General features: G+C 38.4%; 1 protein-coding gene, 1 non-coding gene and 1 pseudogene across 4 annotated transcripts in view; all 3 read left to right on the top strand.

The window, feature by feature from the left end:
• ELF1 (E74 like ETS transcription factor 1) overlaps positions 1-20,611 on the top strand; it is a 114,813-nt gene that overhangs the window by 45,442 nt on the left and 48,760 nt on the right. Inside the window, exon 1 of one of the 3 annotated variants that reach the window (XM_030921908.1) lies at positions 19,985-20,094. The exons of the other annotated variants lie outside the window; for them this stretch is intronic. The gene's annotated coding sequence lies outside the window, so the exon portion shown is untranslated. Of the gene's footprint in view, positions 1-19,984; positions 20,095-20,611 lie in introns of those variants that run through there. 3 annotated transcript variants of the gene reach the window in all.
• On the top strand, positions 8,643-9,350 carry LOC115894531 (annotated as a pseudogene).
• On the top strand, positions 10,414-10,520 carry LOC115894680. Its single transcript, XR_004054811.1, has one exon. It is a non-coding gene; the product is annotated as a U6 spliceosomal RNA (small nuclear RNA).

The following is a 20,611-nucleotide window of genomic DNA, read 5'->3' on the forward strand; positions in this document are numbered from 1 at the left end:
GAACAGAATGTTGTGATTAAGATCACTAGATTCTAAGTCCTATAAAGGCAGAAATTTTGGTTGGTTTGTTCACTGCTGTATTCCCAGGACTTAGAACAGGGTCTTGCACATTGTGTGTCTGTTCTTATGCCAATCATGCTATTTTGGTTATTATAGCTTTATAGTATATTTTGAAGACTTGTAGTTTGGTGCTTCCAGCTTTGTTATCTGCTATTTGAGATCTTTTGTGGAACCACAAAAATCTTGGCATCTCAAAGTGCCGGCATCTGGATTACAGGCACGAGCCACCATGCCCAGCCTCCGTATAAATTATAATAATAAAAAAAATGTTGGCCAGACACAGTGGCTCACGCCTGTAATCCCAGCACTTTTGCAGGCCAAGGTGGGTGGATCACGAGGTCTTGAGTTTAAGACCAGCCTGGCCAACGTGGTGAAACCCTATCTCTACTAAAAATACAAAAATTAGCCTGGTGTGGTGATGGGCACCCGTAATCCTAGCTATTTGGGAGGCTGAGGCAGGAGAATCACTTGAACCCGGGAGGCAGAGGTTGCAGTGAGCTGAGACTGTGCCATTGCACTCTAGCCTGGGCGACAGAGTGAGATTCTGTCTCAGGAAAAAAAGAAAAGTGTTTTTCCTATTTCTGTGAAGAATGTCATTGGTATGTTGATACAGATTGCACAGATTGCATTGAATCTGTAGATTTCTTTGAGTAATATCTAATTATTTACTTTATGATTTATTATTATCATCACTTTCCTACTCTCCTTGAGGACATGTCAGAGTTTTGTATCTATGCAGAAATTTCAGTAGTTATTAGAGATGTTTAAGGATTAAATAAAAAACAGTATACTGTATATGTTTTACTTTGTAAACCACAAAGAACTTACTAGACATTAGGTATTGCTAGCAAATAATATAAATAAACCTTATTGTGATATTGTACAATTCCTGAATGTGTCTTTATAGTTTTTTTTTTTTTTTAATCTGGTAAGTGCCCATTACATCTACTGAGACAACTTTCAATTCTTGAACTTTCCAAGAGTACAACAAAGCTGTAAAGCAGAAAACACCTCTAATAAAGACTCAGGTTCGGCCTGGCGTGGTGGTTCGGCCTGGCGTGGTGGCTCACGCCTGTAATCCCAGCACTTTGGGAGGCCAAGGCAAGTGGATCAGTTAAGGTCAGGAGTTCAAGACCAGCCTGGCCAACGTGGCGAAACCCTGTCTCAACTAAAAATACAAAAATTAGCCGGGTGTGGTGGCGTGCCTGTAGTTCCAGCTACTCTAGAGGCTGAGGCAGCAGGAGAATTGCTGTAGATAGTGATACTGTGCTTTAGCCTGGCAAACAGAGTGAGACTCTATCTCAAAAAAAAAAAAAAAAAAAAGCCAGGTTCAATGCAGCCTCATTTGGTCAACTAATTATTTTTACAGAAGTATCTTCTGAATGTCACCTTGTAAGAAAACGAAGATTTTGTGAATGCTGGTGATAGCAGTCTCTATTTCAGTGACGAAGAAAGGTGGATCTGTTATTTATATCACATCTTTCTTCACTGAATAACTAAGTCAGCATCATCTCTTCAAAATACTTAATACTGACAAGATACAGTCATCCAAAGATGCAGCAGTTCATATATTTTAAAGTTAAACTGGTGTTCAAGTGAATGATGGGTAGTTTTGATGTTCAGTTGAATAGTAAGAAAGATTATGTGGTAAGTAGTCATACGTTTTTGAAAATCTTATTTTCCTGTTTCTCCCCTCTTCCAATTCTTAGGTGAAGAACAAAAACATGGAGTAAATTAAGTGATTTAAAGAGTTTTGGCCGGGCACGGTGGCTCAAGCCTCTAATCCCAGCATTTTGGGAGGCCGAGACGGGCGGATCACGAGGTCAGGAGATCGAGACCATCCTGGCTAACATGGTGAAACCCCGTCTCTACTAAAAAATACAAAAAGCTAGCCGGGCGAGGTGGCGGGCGCCTGTAGTCCCAGCTACTCGGGAGGCTGAGGCAAGAGAATGGCATAAACCCGGGAGGCAGAGCTTGCAGTGAGCTGAGATCTAGCCACTGCACTCCAGTCTGGGCGACAGAGCGAGACTCCGTCTCAAAAAAAAAAAAAAAAAAAAAAAAAGTTTTGCCACACCCTGAGCAGAATAAAAACCATGGTTGAGAATCTCTATTTTAAGTAATTAATGAAGAATTTAAGGAGGACAGTATACACATTGGTGATGGGAAGTTTTCAATGTAGTAGTCAAGCTGTGGAATGTCTGTTTAAACTGTCCTCATCGTTTTTGGATGGTGGTTGCCACATCCCACTTACATGACTTGCATTGGGCTTTGTAGTCATAGACCATCATCTGCTGTTGCAACCCAGTTTGATAACCTCCAGGAACTTTTTTACTTCTTCTCAAATCATGCCTAAATTTTACTGCCTGACTTTCTATTTCCCATTGTGAACTCTTAGCTCTTATCAGGCTGTTAAGTAGCTCTAAACTTTGGTCATTTTTGAGTCTCTGCGTTCTTTTGTGTTGGCATTCACGTATGCAGGCACACACACACACGATGTATTTTACTATCTTTTCCTTTCCCCTTTAGTATCTCCAACTCCTGCCTTCCTTCTGAGGTTCAGTTTAGTTCCCACATTATCTGTGAAGTGTTTTCTTTACCTGTTTGACCATCTCCTCTTCTAAAATACTGCAATACTGACCAGCTTTATTAGCACTTAATACAACCTTATGGCATTTAGTTGCTTCTCTTGGTCTTGTTTTCTGCACTAGATAGTAAATTTCATGGGAACAGGGGCCATGCATTATCTTTATATATTTTCCACAGTGCTGAGCCTAGGGGAAACTGAATAAATACTTAACAACATTTTACCACGAACTCCATCAATAATAGCACAGGTGCCTCTAAAATTAGATGTTTGGGATCTTTTGATTAGTTCTGGATGCATCACATAAGCATAACTAAACTATTCCTTTTGTTTGTTTGTTTTTGAGACGGAGTTTTGCTCTGTTGCCCAGCCTGAAGTGCCTCAGCTTTCCGAGTACCTGGGACTACGTGTGTGCACCACCATGCACGACTCATTTTTGTATTTTTTAGTAGAGATAGGACTTCACCATGTTGGCCAGGCTGGTCTTGAACTCCTGGCCTCAAGTGATCTGCCTGCCTTGGCCTCCATAAAACAGTTTCCTTTTAGAGAAAACCTAATGCCACGGTATTTGATGCACTTTAGTTAACAGTAACCATAATGGATTCAACTGATTTAAAGATTGAGAAATTATATTATGAATGGGGAAGGTCTAAATCTTTATTCTGTATATGTTTTACTTACTAATTGTATTTAAAGTTTGCTTCTAAGATTTGTACAATAGTTAAATATAAAGTTAATGTATAATTTGTAAATACCGAATACAGGCATACATCAGTTAATGACTGGGATACATTCTGAGAAATGAATCATTAGGTGATTTCATCCTTTTGCAAAAAAACACAGAATGTACCTACACAAACCTAGATGGTATAGCCTACTGCACGCCTAGGCTATATGGTATAGCCTGTTGCTCCTAAGGTACAAACCTGTACAGTATGTTACTGTACTGAAGAATATAGGTAATTTAACACAATGGCAAGTATTTTTGTATTTAAACAAACATAGAAAAGGTGCAGTAAAAACACGGTATTACCATCTTAGGGGACTACTGTTGTTTATCTGCTCCATTGTTCACCAGAATGTTATGTGGCAAATGACTGTGTATATCTTACAGTACTAAGCCCATGGCCTTCCATATTTTCATTTCTCATCTTGTGGTTTTGCTGCTTCTTTTGTTTTTTTGAGACAGGGTCCCTCTGTCTTCCCTGCTGGAGTACAGTGATGCTATCTCATCTCACTGCAACCTCCACCTCCTAGGCTGAAGTGATCCTCCCGCCTCAACCTCACGAGTAAGCTGAGGCTGCAGGCTCACACCACCACACCCAGCTAATTTTTGTATTTTTGTAGAGATGAGGTTTCACCTTTTTGCCCAGGCTGGTCTCAAACTCCTGGGCTCAAGTGATCTGACCACCTTGGCCTCCCAAAGTGCTAGGATTATGTGCATGAGCCACTACACCCGGCCTGCTTCTTGTTTTTTGGGTTCATTTGAGTTTAGAAACTTAGGTGATTGCCAGACAGTTGCAAAGATGATTATAGGAAGAATCTCATTTTAAAGATCCTGACATGAAACATCAGAACTCTTTTGATGATATCTAAGCTGATTTAAAATCGTTTTATGTAATTTAAAGAAGAAAAGAGGATATTGGGCATGGTGGCTCACACCTGTAATCCCAGCACTTTGGGAGGCCAAGGTGGGAGGTACGCTTGAGCCTGGGAGTTTGAGCCCAGCCTGGGGAACATATCAAGACCCCATCTCTTAAAAAAAAAAAAAGAAAAAAGATGGCTGGGCATGGTAGCTCACACCTGTAATTCCAGCACTTTGGGAGGCCGAGGCAGATGGATTATAAGGTCAGGAGTTCGAGACCAGCCTGGCCAATGTGGTGAAACGTCATCTCTACTAAAAATACAAAAATTAGCCCTGCGTGGTGGCGGGTGCCTGTAGTCCCAGTTATTCGGGAGGCAGAGGCAGAAGAATCACTTGAACCTGGGAGGCGGAGGTTGCAGTGAGTCGAGATTGCACCACTGCACTCCAGCCTGGGCAACAGAGCGAGACTCTGTCTCAAACGAAAAAAAAGATTGAAATAATAAATGAAGAAGAAAAGAGGTAGACTGTGAAAACAGATCATTCAGGGTTTTTTTTCACACGGGGAGCAGGAAGTTTTGTGCACAAGGAATCTTAAAGTCACAAATGTGTTGGTAACTTGGGAAAAGATGGAAATGTTTATTTCCCTGGAGATTACGTCCTTAAACATGGTTGCACTGTGACTTGAAAGAGGATCCTAAAATGTCACAGGAACAAAAGGTTGTGATTGTCAGAGAATAGTTGGAAAGGTCTGGATTCAGTGGCAGTGAGTACAGACAGAAAGCCTGGAAAGAGGTAGTATATATCGGGTTCTTGGTGGGATTAAGGCAGGGCTGACTTCGGCTTCTTTAATAGTGGGATGGGGAAGTGGGGGAACTATAAAATGCAGAAATGCTGGAATGTTGTTTTGAGATGATAGTGAAGAGTATTAAAATTGTATTGGAGCTATACTTAAAAAAAAAAAAAAGACTTTATTTTTTAGAGCCATTTTAGATTCACAGTAAAATTGAGAGGAAAGTACAAATATTTCCCATATACCTCCTGCCCCTGCACATGCATAACCTCCCCATTATCAGCCTCTCGCTAATCAGCATCTGCACCAGAGCAGTGCACTTGTTACAGCTGATGAACCTACACTGACGCTTTGTCACTTGAAGTTCATAGTTTACATGAGGGTTCACTTGTGATGGTGTACATTTTACGAGTTTGGGCAAATGTCACTTAGTAATAAGCGTTTAAGTTTCCACATGTCTTTTTGTGGCTTGATAGCTTATTTCTCTTTAGTGCTGAATAATATTTCATTATGTGGATGCACTACAGTTTATTAATTCACCTACTGAAGGACATCTTGGTTGCTTACAAGCTTTGGCAATTACGAATAAAGGTGCTATAAACATCCACGTGCAGGTTTTCTGTGGACATAAGTTTTTACTTCCTTCGGGTAAATACCAAGGAGCACAGCTGTATGGTGTAAGAGTGTGTTTAGTTTTGTAAGAGACTGCCAAACTGTCTTCCAAAGTGTACCATTTTCCATTCCTACCAGCAGTGAATGAGAATTCCTGTTGTTCCACATCCTTGTCAGCTTTTGGTGTTGTCAGTGTTTTGGATTTTGGCCATTCTAATAGGTTTGTAGTGACACCTCATTGTCATTTTAGTTTGCATTTCCCCGGTGACATATGACGTGGGGCTTCTTTTCATATGCTAATCTGTATACGTTCTTTGCTGAGGTGTCTGTTAAGGTCTTTGGCCCGTTTTAAAATCAGACTATTTTCTCTGAGTTTTGAGAGGTCCTTGCATATTTTAGATAACCGTCCTTTAATCTGTGGTTTGTCTTTTCATTCTGTTGACATTGTCTTTCACAGAGCAAAAATTTTTAATTTTAACGAAGTTCAGCTTACAAATTCTTTCTTTGATGAGTCCTGCATTTGGTATCTATAAAAAGTCATCACCAAACCCATGTTCATCTAGATTTTTATCCTATGCTATATATTAGGTGTGCGATCCATTTCGAGTTAATATTTGTGAAGGGTCTAAGGTCTGTGTCTAGATTATTATTATTACTATTATTTTTGTATGTGGATATCCAGTTTTTCTACCACTGTTGATTGAAAAACCGTCTTTTTTTAATTGTAATGCCTTTGTCCTTTTGACAAAAACTGTCTTTTTATTTATGTGGTGCCATTATCCGTGCTCTCTCTTCTGTTTCATTGATCTATTTTGTTCTTTTCACTGGCATCTCACTGTCTTGATTACTATAGGTTATAGGTGTACTTTTAAGCTTGATCCATAGAATATTTCCATTCACTTCTCCAGTGCAGGTATTCAGACATCCTGTCTTACACATCTGACTACCATTTCCTCATACCTTCCACATCACGAGGAGCTATTTTAGCATTGTTAGTAGATTTGGAGTTTTGCCTGTAGGCGATGGAAGCTATTAATTACTTGTCAGAGAAGTAAGTTGATCATATTTTTACTTTTGCTGAATGACTCCTACTCCAGGCTGAAGAGCCACTGGAGTGGGGCTAGAATAGAGGTAGTAAGGGCCGATCAAATAAATATGTGAAAGAGCATATCACCTAATAATGAGCATGAAGTGATTTAGATGACCTTTAAATCTTGCTTTCAGTTGTTGGTGTGCCTCCCTTTAAGAGTGAAACTTTTTATAACAGAATACAGTTTCTACCAGAAGAGAGTTATGCTGTGTAGGAATTGGAGGTGGGGGAGGCATGTCATGCAGCAAAATCTCCTGAGGAACTTTGAGACAACATATCCCTGGCTTTTTACCCCCAGTCAGTGCCAGCATGAAACAGTTACTAGTGGGAATCTGCTGTATTCTCAGATGGGGGAACCAGTGCACTAGAGCATGTCTTTTCTAAGAAAATGAAAATATTAACTGGGAGAATAAAGGGTCACAGAAATGAAACAATTTCCTTGCAAGTTAAATCTTGCTTATTGTAGAGAGAAATTTAACTGCCTGAACAGGTTTTGCTGATAAAGATGTTTTAGCATGTTTATGTTTTCTTTTTAATGAACAGAATTAAAACAGTATCTCATAACTGTTAGATATTTCTCTTGTTTGTTGATTTCATTATTTTTGAGACTGAATCTTGCTCTGTCACCCAGACTGGCAGGCAGTGGTGCCATCTCAGCTCACTGCGATCTCCACCTCCCGGGTTCAAGTGATTCTCGTGCCTTAGCCTCCAAGTACCTGGGATTACAGGCATTCCCCCAACACACCTGGGTAATTTTTGTATTTTTAGTAAAGAAGAGGTTTCACCATGTAGGCCAGGCTGGTCTTGAAGTCCTGACCTCAAGTGATCTGCCCTCCTGGGCTTCCCAAAGTCCTGGGATTATAGGCATGAGCCACTACACCTGGCTGATATTTCTCTTTTGATTTTGAATTCTCTTTGTTTTCAGAACATGCTCAAAAAAAGAGTTAAACTTGAGACCACAGGTATGGACAGGTCTAGGTATTCAGTCTGTTTGGCTGTTTTGCTGGGTGCTATAAATGCTGCCCTAGTTGGTATCAGTGTATTCTGATACCAGGTTAGCCCAAGTGGCCAATGATGGGAAGTGAAGAACTATGTGAAAGAACTGGAATTTCAGGTTTGGGTGGTGAGTAATTGTGGCCCTGCCTTAAGAGTCCTGGAACTGTTCACCTGGTTGTCAGCAAAAAGGCAAACGCATAGAGAAATCAGTCTGTTTAGTTTCATCATATATATATATTTTTTATTATTAGCATGGTTGAAGCTAAGGTGACCTTGATCAAGTTGCCAAAACCTGTTTCAGATTTGTTTAATTCACCGGAAGTTTGACTGAGACATCCTATACAAAAAAAAAACATCGATTTGTGCTTTATTTACATAAAAATAAAACTGTACTTTTGATAACATCCTGGGCACTTCCCTCTGCTTACTCCCCCTCAATTAAAAAATGCCTAATTTAAATTAAAGAACCCCGCCAGGTACAGTGGTTCATGCCTATAATCCCAGCACTTTGGGAGGCCTAGGTGGGAGGATTGCTTGAGCTCAGAAGTTTGCGATCAGCTTCGACAAGTTGGTGAGACCCCTTCTCTACAAAAGAAATTAAAAAAAATTACCCAGGTATGGTAGTACATACCTATAGCCCCAGCTACTCAGGAGGCTGAAGCAGGAGGATCGCTTGAGGCCAGGAGTTTGAGGCCATAGTGAGCAAGGATCATGCCACTGCACTCCAGCCTGGGCAACAGTGAGACCCTATCTCTAAAAAATAAATATAAATTAGCTTCTCGCCCGCTGGGTGCTTCAGTTGGGCAGATAGTAGCAAACCAGCTCCACTAGAGGACTGAGCCGCCCAGCCCTGCTACCCCTGGACCCATCGGTGCGCTGCCCACACCTCCAGGCAACTGGCCAGTTGGGTCCTGAAGTAGCTGAAATGTGAAAAAGGCAGCAGTCTCAAAATGAAGGAACACCTGCTGTGTCTCAGGCACCTGGAAACCAAAGGCTCAACAACATCTGTTGCTTTCGTTGGTGCTGTTGTTTCAGCTGCTCCTGCCTCACTGTTAGGAATGAAGAAAGAGGGGAAAATGCAGGAATAACCATACACACTACGAACACGGAGAGTATCCAGGTCTTAGAGGAATGCCAAAACCCCACTGCAGAGGAAGTCTTGCCCTGGTCTCAAAATTTTGACAAGATGATGAAGGCCCCAGCAGGAAGACACCTTTTCAGAGAGTTCCTCTGAACAGAATACAACAAAGAGAACCACTTTTCTGGTTTGCCTGTGAAGACTTAAAGAAAGAACAGAACAAAAAAGTAATCAAAGAAAAGAGAGAAGGCTAGAATGATAAATGAAGATTACATTTCTATACTATCACCAAAAGAGGTCAGTCTTGATTCTCGAGTTAGAGAATTCTCGAGTTAGAGAGGTGATCAATAGAAATCTGTTGGATCCTAATCCTCACAGGTATAGTCCTCTCCAGCCCCAAGTGACACTGTTTCAGATGAATTCAAGGGGATGTTCAAGACTTTGACTCTAATGAAAATACTACAAAAGGCGAAATGTTGCCCCAACTGATAGAAGGTCCCAGTTTGGGAACTGATTTTATTCCTATGACAAAAGCTCTTAAGACGAGTAGGGAAAAGGAACACTATCAAGCATTGATGACAATAACCAAATGTAATATTTTAAAATATGTCATATGTGCAATGTGAAATTCATTCTTCCTTCATTATTTCTCATATTAAATCTCATTTCAGAAATTTTAGGATTTTAAAACTGTTGACTTATACCTAACTGCTATCACTGCATTACAGCTTTTAAACAGTTAGAAATAAACATTTTAGAATAATAAACAGATTGTGTTTCTGTCCTAAGCTTAGATACATTTCCTTTCTAAAGATCTAGCTCTTATTGCTGTATTAAAAGAATGCCACATACAGTGCTTACTAAAGGAAATGTGTGTCCACAGATGCACTTAGGGAACATAGTGTAAACACATCAGGAACTTAAAATTACAAATCTGATTTCAAGTTACATTTCTGTCTCAGGTGACTTTGGGCAAATCATTTACCTTCTCTGAGTTCATTTTCTCATCTGCAAATGACAAATATACTTAATTATCAGGATGGCTATGAGCATTAAATAAAACAAACATGGAAAGAATAAAATATGACATTATTTTATCAAAGTTCTTCAACTGAATAGTTATTTTATGCTTGTATTAAATGTCATTTTAATGCACTTCCCCTATTTTTTTCCAAAACATACATTAAACATCTGATGTAGCTATTCATCAAAACATGCAATCATATTTTAAGATGGAACACTGTATCAGTGTTATTGCTTTGCTTATGATCCCGAATCACTTCTTTCAGTTCACCATCACCTCAAATCTATAGAAATGTTTCTGAATGACATAGATAGATAGATAGATAGATAGATAGATAGATAGATATGCAATTGTAGGTTAAAATTAAAGTTTAAATAAGATAAATCATTTGAAAATTTTATTTCCAAAGGAAATAAAAACAACATTCCCAAGGACAGAAATAGTACCAAGTTATTTGCTAAATATATAAATGAGTTATAGGCCTAAGACTAAGATATAAGAGATTGACAATTAGAAAACACTTTTTAATATTAAGGTAGTATGATTTTCTTTAACAATTTTACAATGAAAATAAAAACTTAATAAAAGGTAGTAGTGCTCGCTTCGGCAGCACATATACTAAAATTGGAACGATACAGAGAAGATTAGCATGGCCCCTGTGCAAGGATGACACGCAAATTCGTGAAGCGTTCCATATTTTTGGCACTATTCACAATAGCAAAGACTTGGAATCAACCCAAATATCCATCAGTGACAGACTGGATTAAGAAAATGTGGCACATATACACCATGGAATACTATGCAGCCATAAAAAAGGATGAGTTTGCGTCCTTTGTAGGGACATGGATGCAGCTGGAAACCATCATTCTTAGCAAACTATCACAAGAACAGAAAACCAAACACCGCATGTTCTCACTCATAGGTGGGAACTGAACAATGAGATCACTTGGACTTGGGAAGGGGAACATCACACGCCGGGGCCTATCATGGGGAGGGGGGAGGGGGGAGGGATTGCATTGGGAGTTATACCTGATATAAATGACGAATTGATGGGTGCTGACGAGTTGATGGGTGCAGCACACCAACATGGCACAAGTATACATATGTAACAAACCTGCACGTTATGCACATGTACCCTAGAACTTAAAGTATAATAATAATAAATAAATAAATAAATAAATAAATAAATAAATAAATAAAAGGTAGTAATGGGCCGGGCATGGTGGCTCACGCCTGTAACCCCAGCACTTTGGGAGGCTAAGGCGAGAGGATCACTTGAGCCCAGGAGTTCCAGACCTGTCTGTGCAACAAAGTGAGACCCTGACTCTAAGAAAAAATAAAAATGTTGAAAATAAAAATAAAATTTTAAATAGTAATGTGTCCACGAAACCTTTAATTTTAGAGTAGTTTTATATTTACAGAAAAACTGCAAATACCCATAGAGACCTGTGGGACATCTGTCAAAATTAATGAACCAATATTGGTCATTAAGTTCATACTTTATTCAGATTTCCTTAGTTTTTAACCGAATGTCCATTTTCTGTCCCAGGATCCCATTCAGGATACCACATTGCATTTAGTTGTCATGTTTCCTTAGGTTTCTCTTAGTTGTGACAGTTGCTGAAACTTTCCTTGTTTTTGATGACAATTTTGAGAAATAAACTGGTATTTTGTGGAATGTCCCTCTGTTTTCTTTCATTTCATGATGTTTTTCTCATGACTAGACACGGGTTTGGTTTTTGGAAGAACAAAGGTAAAGTGCCATGCTTATCACATGATAGCAAAGGTACATGCCATCATCAGGATTCCTCTTAGCTGTGACAGTTTCTCAAACTTTAGGCTACTCTTAGCTGTTGATGTTAATCTTGATCACTTACCTGAGTTAGCATCTATTATGTTTCTCCATTGTAAAGTAACACTTTTTTGTTTGTTTGTTTGTTTTTGTTTGTTTTTGAGATGGAGTCTCACTCTGTCTGTAGGCTGGAGTGCAGTGACGCAATCTTGGCTCACTGCAACCTCCGTCTCCCAGGTTCAAGTGATTCTCCTGCTTCAGCCTCCTGAGTAGCTGGGACTATAGGCACACGCTACCAAGCCCAGCTAATTTTTGTATTTTTATTAGAGACAGGATTTTACTCTGTTGCTTAGGCTGGTCTCGAACTCCTGAGCTTAGGCATTCCACCTGCCTCAGCCTCCCAAAGTGCTGGGATTACAACTTTGAGCCACTGTACCCGGCCAAAGTAATACATTTTTAAAGAGATTATATTGAAGGTAAATTTTCTGGACATTTACACTGAGCTAAACAAATTCTGAGCAGATTCTTCAACCCTAATATTAGGTTCCATTAAGTGATTACTAATAAATGCTATAAAGAAAATACAGTAAAGTAGAAAAATAAAACTCCAAAAGTCTTAGCCTGAATATTCACCTAATAGAGGTGAAAGTGAATTTTTCCCTTGAACTATCTGCGTAAATAATTACAATAGTCCTCCATATATTTTCAACATTAAATATCTTAGTCTTACTAATTGTCATAAGAGGTAACTTAAATTTAAACTGGCCATTTTGCTTAGTGCATTTCTATATTGCCCTCCACTAACCAATGAACACTGAATATTGAAATAATGTAAAAGGCCTGATGTATTTCCCGCCGGCTTTAACCAGTTTGTCATAAATATGTTTCTTGTATATGATTTTTAAATGTTTGCTAAATAATGTGTCTGGTTTTGTAAAATGATGTATCAAATGTGTATATTTTTTACTACCATGTTCATCATACTTAATCTATATCCATATATTGTACTCCACTAATATTTATTGGTGGACAATAAAGAAGTTTTGAGTGCATGAATACAGCTTAAGAGGCACCACACTTGGTTATTTTGCAACACCAGAATAACAGTGGGTACTCATAAATTGAATAGATAATCCAGATTATGTTTCCTCCAATTTAAGTTTTTGGGTTTTTTTATTCCCCTTTCCTAGAATCAGTTTTATCATTTTACCTATGTACAATAACATACTTCTGGAAAATGCTAGAATTTTCACCATGTAGTAGAATTTGAGCATAACAGTAATGTAAAAAAATTCAGAAGTCTCAAACTAGGTAGCTTTCTTTGAGTTTTCAAAGTAAATCAAAATAGAGCTGTTTTCATTTTACTATATTGTGGAAATCTATGGATGTTATTTTAAAATGCATGTGCGTTACACTGACTTAAAATGTTTTGAATTAATAAAGAATTCAACAATGAAAAAAATTAATTAAAAAATAAAAGTGCTTAATTTTAAGTAACTATCTTGCATAGCTACCTAAAATATATTCATAGTAAATACATGGTACCTGTTTAGATTGCAAAAATATAGTTTTTAACGTTTTCTCAACTTTCTTAAATTTGTTGATATTTGAAAAAAATTAAATGAAAAGTTGGGGTATAGAAACATTTTCTTTTTCAATTATGAGAACACTGAGTGCAATGAAATGACTTGTTTGCCTTGTGACATTAACTTGTGTTTTTTTCCCTTCAATTTTGTGTGTAGAGTACCTGGTTTAGAGAAAGCAGGAACTGAGAAAGTATGACTATTCTTTTTCGGGAAAGTTCAAATCTAGTTTCTTAACTATACCTACATTTTGGGATGTTTCTTTTTTGTTTTTTCCATATTCACATATTTTAATGTAAATTCTAGCAATACTGTATTTAAAATAACTAGAAAGGCTAGGCACAGTGACTCATGCCTGTAATCCCAGCACTTTGGGAGGCTGAGGTGGGCAAATCACTTGAGCTCAGGAGTTCAAGACCAGCTTGGGCAACATAGTGAGACACTGCCTCTACTGAAATTACAAAACTTAGCCAGACGTGGTGGTGCACATCTGTAGTCCCAGCTACTTGGGAGGCTGAGGCATGAGAATCGCTTGAACCCAGGCAGAAGTGGCAGTGAGCCAGGATCGTGCCACGGCACTCCAGCGTGAGCGATAGAGCAAGACTGTGTCTCAAAAAGAAAAAAAAATAACTAGAAAGAAAAATGTCAGTACAAATCTATTTTGAAGTATTTTAATGAGTTACAAAGTTGTGGTAGCCTTCTAAAAAGGCTATACATGTTTGCTTTTTACTTTTTAGGCTGAGTGAAAATGTAAGGCAAGGTGATATGATATAGTAAACTTGGGAGATAATGACAGTAAAACTTTAAGATTTAAAGCAGTAAATAGGGAAATCTACAAACTCTCTGCACCAGTTGTTTCAGTTAAAATTATGGTTGAAAAATGATTTATCCCAAGTATCAAGAGGTTGCATAATATATAAAAAGCATTTTAATTGACAGTTGTACTGGGGTATGGTAAGGTACTTTTGCTAAGTATTTGTCTAGGGGATTTCTTATTTTTCCAGATATTCTGCTATGGAAAAAATATTAATGAAGTTCTATTAATATAGATACAAAGATACCAGTAGGAAATCTGGGCTTTTCTTGCTTTCTTTGCCACGAACTAGCTGTGTGTCCTTGGACACATCAGAATGTTCTAGGCCTAAATTCCTTATCTTTTCGATGAATATGTTGTCCTAGGTAATCCTTAGATCTTTTTCAGCTCTAATATCCTGTGATTTCACTTTTTAAACTGAGACTTGGCAACCTTTGGAAGACTGTGTGCAGTTTATCTTCATATCACTGACTTCATATCTGCTGGGAGCTAATATAGAGCATTCTACTGTATTATAATAGAAAACAGATTTTTTTTTTTTTTTTTTTTTTTTTTGAGGGGGAATCTCGCTCTGTCGCCCAGGCTGGAGTGCGGTGGCCAGATCTCAGCTCACTGCAAGCTCTGCCTCCCGGGTTCATGCCATTCTCCTGCCTCAGCCTCCCGAGTAGCTGGGACTATAGGCGCCCACCACCTCACCCGGCTAGTTTTTTGTATTTTTTAGTAGAGATGGGGTTTCACCTTGTTAGCCAGGATGGTCTTGATCTCCTGACCTCATGATCTGCCCGTCTCGGCCTCCCGAAGCGCTGGGACTACAGGCTTGAGCCACTGCGCCCGGCCGAAAACAAATTTTTTTAAAAGGCCAAACTATGGTCCATCCCACAGGAATTCAGTCATTACAGATTATGGATTTATTGCTTGCTTCTCATTTCTACTTTGTATAACTTCTCTTCTCTCACTTTCTTACTCTGTTTTCTTTCATTTCTGTTATATTTTTTCTAATGGTCTTTCCAAATACTGCATTTCTTATCATGGCTATTTGTATATGTTGAAAAGAGCCCTTCGTTAGGTTACCACATCTTGTGAAAGTTCTTTCTGTTCAGTTACTTGGTATCTAGAGTTACTGTAGCTTTCCAGTTTTTTAGATACTGCCAACCTACAAACATAGCGTATGTATATAAACAGACACACAGTCTGAATTACATGCTTTATTGGAGAAGTTATTCAACCACCTCATTGCTTTAAGCTGGAATATTTCACCTTCTTTATCCCAGAATTGTCCAATCTAAAACCTTTTTGCTTGTTTGATTGATTCTCTTTATATATTAGTTTTCTTTTTTTTTTTTTTTTTTGAGATAGAGTCTTGCTCTGTTGCCCAGGGTAGAGTACAGTGGTGCGCCTTGACTCACCACAACTTCCTCCTCCCGGGTTCAAGCAATTCTCCTGCGTTAGCCTCCCAAGTAGCTGGGATTACAGGTGCTCACCACCATGCCCGGCTAGTTTTCTTGTATTTTTGGTAGGGATGGGGTTTCGCCATGTGGTCAGGCTGGTCTCAAACTCCTGACCTCAGGTAATTTACCCGCCTCAGCCTCCCAAAGTGCTGGGATACAGGCATGAACCATGGCACCCGACTAGTTATTAATCTTCACCGTAAGCATTTGGTACCATAGTACCTTAAAAGGAGAGCAATGATTTTCTAAAAATATATTTATGAATTCATGGGTTTAATATCCTTGTGTCTAAAGACCTTTCTGAAGGAATCTTAAATTTACATTCAATTAGTGATCAATTTTGACTATCATGTCTTTTTAGTACCTAAAATCTTCTATAATAAATTAAACAAGTAACCATTTGAATTGGTTATAGTAGCTAGTAGTGTGGCTGAGGGTATTGTGTTCACCATCAGTGAAGTCATTTTGTTTGGAATGAGGCATAATGGGACTCTGTGTTAGGGAGGCTTGCCAGACAGAGTGAAGTCCTAGCCTTGAAGCAACAGGATTTGTTAAAAAAACGCCAAACTTTTAAGCACTGGAATAGAATTATACTTTTGTTGATAATGGGCTATAATGTTCTTTTTTTGGAGTCTGGTGAATAGCTGTGGTAATGGAGACTTCCAGGGAGGACAGAAATGAGACTTAAGGAATTATTAGCTACCTAGCATGCACCTGTCACACATCTCTTGCTAATACTTACAGTGCTAAAGAAGCTAATGTTAACTCAGTGCATGTTATGTGCCGGGTATTCTGCACATGCATTTTTGCATCTACACAACAGCTCTAGGTGTTAGTATTACTTACTTTACCCATTTTACAGAAGGAGGAAACTTGAGACTGATACCTATTTTACGGAAAGAGGAGACTGAGACACCAAGCAAGTAACTGATCCAAGGTCACACTGCAGAAGATTGCCACCCAAGCAGTCTGACTCCAGAGCCTGTTCTCTGAACTGCTTTGTGTTACCATTTTACCTTAACTCCAAAGCTTATTTTAGGGATGAGAGGTTAGGAACCTTGTTGCTAAGTATTCCTGTAGCATGTCTCTTTGGAGAATAAGAATATGGTCTTGCCCCAATTAGGAGACATCTGAGCCAGCCTGAGATTTTTTTATTATCTGGTAGATGTCTGCCTGGATGCCCTCTGAAAACTATGCAAATAAGTTGACTGCTTATGTCTGTGTGATGAAGAAGTAGTTTCACTTACATTTTTTCTTGTTACTTTATAAAGACTGACACTTTGAAAAAGCATGTTTGAGAACTATTAATACAGCAAAGTCCTTCCTGGTATAACAGATAATTAAGGATGGGTAAATGTAAAACTTGTTTAAATTAACCTGAGGACCTTTCAATTTGTTGGGTTAGAACAGAAACCTTTTTTCTGAGTGGCCATATTTTTTTTCCATCTAAGAGCATATTTGAGGAATTAGATGATGCATTTAGTTTTAGACATGTTTTTTACATACTGACTTCAAGGGGCACTGATGTATATTTGTCTGATAGTTTAGTGACTGGATTTGGAGCTCAAAAGCTGAACCTAGAGATGGAAATTCAAAAATTTTTTGATATATGCATTTACTTAATCTGTGTTATAAACTGTTATAGCAGAAAGGACTTTGGTGGATTTTAGAGGCCTGGCTGTATGTTATAGCTTAAGTCCTGGTTTAGGAAACAAAAATTCTAGTTTTAGTTCTGTTTTGCTTGTAGACTGTGAGAACTTGACCACCCCAATTTACTAATCAAAAATGGAATCACTGATTTAGATCTTCCATCTTGTCTATTACTGAAAGAAATGTAAGATACCTGGGCTTTGTTATCAAAGATTGTAAGAATCTTTAATATCTCTAGGTGCTCCCTCTGGATCAGGTATCAGAAAATGTATTCTCAAGAATCACGTTGATACCGTAGGGTATGTAAGTACACAGGGGAGAGGAAGAGGAGCAGGAAAGATGACAGAGCATCAAAGACATGATTAAGCCAGTAAAATGCTTTTCTTTACTTACACATTTTCAGTTTATGGACTTCTCTATAGAAATAAGCAAAAACGACATGCCTGAGCAAAGGTGTCTTTTTCTGCCGCAATAAGTGGCTTGGTGATTGTGGGAAGCCATTTCAGTTTTGATATATTACTGTTGGTTGTTAGTGTGTACTATAAGGTGTGGGTATGTTGATTACTTATCCTGATTTTTTAGATTTCTGAAAGACAACTATTAAAGCACAGTAGCAGTGTGGAAGTGCTGATACGGAAAGGTACACGATAGCAGTGGAAAAGAAAGTGAAACTTAAATTTACCTAGATGTATTCACACTGACCATTGGCACAATGTCATTTTGCATTTATGAGCAAATGGATTTTGAAATAGCCTTCTGGAACCTAATCTTTTACAGAGAAACTTCTATATCAGCAAACATCCCTTGATTCTGATTATATTTTCTTACTCTGGTTTTTCAAACTTATGATAATAGTTTCCTCTTTATCAGGAGTACGTCAGTTATTCTTTTTTAAATAAAGGATATTTGTAGAAATAGCTTAAATATCTAATAATATTTATTTATTGAACACAGAGTCTTATTCTGTAATGCAAGCTGGAGTGCAGTGGCAATCATGGCTCACTACAGCCTTGAACTCCTGGGCTCAAGCAATCCTCCTGCCTCACCCTCCTGAGTAGCTAGGATCACAAATGCACACACACCAACACAGCCAGCTAATTTTTTAATTTTTGTAAAGACGAGGTCTTGCTATGTTGCCCCGGCTGGTCTCGAACTCTTAGTCTCAAGTGACTCCTTCCCCACCAGCCTCCCCAAATTCTGGTGTTACAGGTGTAAGCCACCATGCCTGGCCTGATAAGATATTTAAAACAGTATTTGTCATCAATATAATCCTTTTTGTCATCACTGTGGGCACACAGGTTTGGGAGGTACAGAAGAAATTTTAGACAATGGTTATTTCCTCAGAAGAGGTTTTGCTTCAATTGTCTTGGTGACTGACACATTGCCGTGCAAATAATTGGCACTCAAACATGTATTCAGTTGAATTAAGGGAACACAGTTTTCAAATGTGAGACAATGTACTACAATTAATGCTAAATTGGTTCTACAGACAGTAATTGCTGTGTTTTTGAAGGGAGCAGTCCTTACAGTTTGAGGCATAGATGTTGGGAGGCTTTGTGAAATAAATGGGGCTTGAGCACTGAATGGAAAAGATGGGATTGAATGCTGGCAAGTTGAAGGGGGGTGTGTTGCAAGCATGGGAAATAACAGAAGTTGAGAAAAGAGGCAAGATTGAATAGTTTGTGTGGGGGAACATAAGGCAGGTCTGCTATAGGGAATTTGGTTGGATAATTAAGGAAAAAGGTATTATAAATAATAATAAGTACAAGACCAAATTTATCTCTGTGATCAATTTAGATCAAAACACTTTTTTTTTCCTCTTCTAGATATGGCACATTGCTTAAAAACCACCTGAATGTGCTAAAAATACTTTCCCAGTGTTGGAGTTAAACTTCCTGTTAAAAGGGAGTGGATGAGAGTGGGAAATTTGCTGGTTTGGAATTTAGTGTAGTGAGTAGAAATGTCTCTTGAATTGAATTCTTAATTCTTACTTTATTTTGAGTTCCTGCTAGGAAAATCACAGTCATCCATGATGGCCCTTAAAGCCCAGAACATGGCCGGGCGCGGTGGCGCAAGCCTGTAATCCCAGCACTTTGGGAGGCCGAGACGGGTGGATCACGAGGTCAGGAGATCGAGACCATCCTGGCTAATACAGTGAAACCCCGTCTCTACTAAAAAATACCAAAAAAAAACTAGCCAGGCGACGAGGCGGGCGCCTGTAGTCCCAGCTACTCGGGAGGCTGAGGCAGGAGAATGGCGTAAACCCGGAAGGCGGAGCTTGCAGTGAGCTGAGATCCGGCTACTGCACTCCAGCCTGGGCGGCAGAGCCAGACTCCGTCTCAAAAAAAAAAAAAAAAAAAAAAAAAAAGCCCAGAACACACAGGGACTTGGCTTTACAGAAATTAGGAAGTCGATTAAGGGATTTGGCTGGCATGTACTAGCTGGATTTACGTTTTCAGGGAAACTGATTCACCAGGTCAGCTTCATCCCCAGACTTGTCTCTTTAAAATTATTAGGAAATTACTGGCCATCCTTTCCTTGGAGTCAACTTCTTTTTTAAAGTGTTTGTATTAAAACTGTAAATGCTAATTCAAAGAACTAGATGTTATTTAATGTGATTATTTTTATATCTTTCTTTTTATGCCACATTTATGGCCATAATCGTTTGATGAAAATGTAATGATTGTGATAAACACCTGAAGAATTTTTTCCTTTTGTTAGTATTGATAACTTTTTTTTTTTTTTTAAATAGGCAAACATCTTTGGCAGACATTTTAAAAGCCTTTCTCCCTTCGCTGTGAAATTGTTTTCACTGCTAAGTTGCGTTTCTGTTTTTCTACTATTGTAAAGTGCAGCTCTTTGCATGTTCTAATTTGCCATGACGTGGTCAAGTGCTGTTTCCTTCCTGTTGCTTGCAAGCCTATGCTAGAGATAAGGACACATTTCAGTGCATTAAAAAAGAAGCCACTGAAGACAGGCTTAAGCATGGTAATTTTTAAAACATTTTACTTATCAGAAGCCTTTTTAAAGCACAGAAAGAGTGGGCTTTAATTTCTGCTTATTTTTAACAGATTTAAAAATAGTTCTTACTAAACTTTAAATGTATTCGATTTTAAATCCTTATATAAATCCTCTATTAAAGGTGAAAATATATATGTTATGAAATTACTCATGGGGTAGCAGTTTCTGTGTGTGTGCTTTGCTGAGTTGGTGAAAAGAAGGAAATTGTTTATATATCCTTTATTGCGATTACAACCTTCATTATTGCTGGGGTTTTTGACCTTTTGTTTTTTTTTAATATTGAGTACTTTAACAGTAGTTTAACTGTAGAGTGGGGGAGAGAGGCATAATTTTCAGTAGTGAGAGATGATCTTAGCAGGAGCAAACTCTTCAAAGAAAATATGTAACTTTTTAAAAAGAGCGTATGTTCATTAGTCATGTCAATTTTATTTAAAAACGTTAATAAAGAAAAAAATGCTTTGGCGATACCGCCCTCTCTATCAGT

Source organism: Rhinopithecus roxellana, chromosome 18, assembly GCF_007565055.1.
Source record: "Rhinopithecus roxellana isolate Shanxi Qingling chromosome 18, ASM756505v1, whole genome shotgun sequence".
Classification (NCBI taxonomy): Eukaryota; Metazoa; Chordata; class Mammalia; order Primates; family Cercopithecidae; genus Rhinopithecus; species Rhinopithecus roxellana.